General features: G+C 44.1%; 1 pseudogene; it reads right to left on the bottom strand.

Moving 5' to 3' along the window:
- Window positions 1–1,627: 1,627 nt before the first annotated feature.
- Window positions 1,628–1,746, bottom strand: LOC112475739 (annotated as a pseudogene).
- Window positions 1,747–2,119: the final 373 nt, after the last annotated feature.

Genomic DNA, 2,119 nt, shown 5'->3' with positions numbered 1-2,119 from the left:
GAAGGGAAAGGGTGCCCTCACATGGAAAAACACAGGTACAACGTATAGAATTGGTTCGACTTTCCCACGATTATTTTTTCTTCTGGTTCCCCTTCATCCCCATTGTTTTGCCTACAATACCTGCCTGTTTTCCAAACTGGAATTTTTTTGTGTGGAATTCTGGCGGACAGCAGGGGAGTGCCATAATCATTGTGATCTCAAGAATTAAGAGAGGAGAAGCCAGCAGAATCCTGCAGAGAGGAACAAGAACAGACTGGAAAGGTGGCACTGGGGATTAACTGGTGAGAAAACTTCCTGGGTCCGTGTCATTGGGGATGTTGCCATGGCAGTGAGGTCCCTGGGAACAAGACTCTTCAGCCAAACTCCCCGCCCATCCCCCAGCAGCCACCCCACAAATCCAACCCCCACCCTCTTGGAAAGACTGAGTGGAAACCATTAAGATAATGCAGTTCCTTGCTAACTTTGCCATTGGGAGCACCTGGCCGATCCCTTGAGCCAGACTTTCTTCTAATGGAAGAACTACAGGAGTAGCTGCCATGGCAACACAGTTCCCCTGCCCATTCCTACCATCAGTGAGCTGGGGGAGATCCCTGGAGAAAGTGGTTCCCCACCTACTTCACCAAGGTGGGAAAGTCGCCAAGGACACACAGATGGAGAGGAGCCTTAGGGAATGTTTCCTATAGCCTGAAATGGCTGCTGGAAGTTACCATGGCAACAAGATTCCTTGTCCATCAAGCCATGAAGGAGGGAGACTGGCGTGAGCTGAAGGGCTGCAGAGGAGCCAGCACAGCTCTGGGCTCCCACTCGGACTCTAGGGTGGGTCTGTCCTTGGTCAGAAGCATCTCTAGGACCCCAGCCCTTTCCTGTGGCATCGGGAAGGACTGACTGGGTATTAGCTCTTTTCCATGAAAGGACAGTGCTAATGAAGCCAGAGGGGCAAAAACATGAGTAAAGAAAACAAATGGATATTGGCATTGAAATTATGTGTCCTTCATAAATTTCCTTATTATCAACTCTGTCCTTTACTTCCTTTGGGCAAATCCCTTCACTTAGTGTAATGTATCTAATATTCAGATAGGTGTGTTTTGTCTCTTGGAGGTCAAATGATTGACTGGACCTTTTTAGACAGCCGTATTGAGATATAATTGACATACAGTATAGAGAGCATATTTAAAGTGTATCATTTGAATCAGTGTACACTTTTTTTTTAGCTCTGATTTCTTTCATTCAGTATAATTATCTTGACGTTCATCCATATCATTTTGTGTATCAATACTTCCTTCCTTTTTTATTGCTGAGTATATTCCATTGTACAGAGATACTGAAATTTGATTATCCTTTCATCTGTTGGTGAACATTTGGGTTGTGTCTAGTTTGGAGCTATAACCAACAAGCTCCTATGAACATTTATGTACAAGTCTTTATATGAACATATATTTCCTTTGTTCTTGGGTGAAATTCTAGAAGTGGAATATTGGCTCATATGGTAGGTATATTTTTAACTTTTTAAGAAACTGCTCAATTGTTTTCCAGGGTAAACTTTTTTTTTTTTTTTTTAGGTGAGGCAACCCTTGGTTGACCTCACAGTTTGCAAGGACCTTGTCAGCTGACAATCCCTTAGTTTTTAAGCCTGCAGCACCTGGTCTTCCTAGGTGGTCTCCCATCCAAGTACTAACCAGGCCCGACCCTGCTTAGCTTCCGAGATCAGATGAGATCGGTCTTGTTCAAGGCAGCATGGCTGTAGACTGGTAAACCATTTCTTGATCGTACATCAGGAGTATGTGCAAGCTCCATTTCTTCCACATCTTCACCAACATTTGGTACGGTAAGTCTTTTTTAATCCCATTTGAATAGGTGTGTAGTGGTATCTGGGTAGGTGGGTGGTCTTCCTATTGCATTTCCTCTAGTTGGTCATTTTTGTTGCCTTCTGGGTTCAGAAAGACAGCATCACTTGAAACATAATGGGGGCGAATGGTGAATTAAACCAGCTAACAGGCCACATGGCTAAATTCATTAATGAAGAGGAGAAATTAGACCTACTTCACCGTCACTTTACCATCCAGGAATGATGCGGAGACACAGCACAGTGACCTTAGCACAAGATACTGGCAGCAGATGA

This window comes from Pteropus alecto, unplaced genomic scaffold, assembly GCF_000325575.1.
Source record: "Pteropus alecto unplaced genomic scaffold, ASM32557v1 scaffold11, whole genome shotgun sequence".
Lineage (NCBI taxonomy): Eukaryota > Metazoa > Chordata > Mammalia > Chiroptera > Pteropodidae > Pteropus > Pteropus alecto.
The sequence above is the reverse complement of the archived record's forward strand: the minus strand, read 5'-3'. Positions and strand labels throughout refer to the sequence as shown.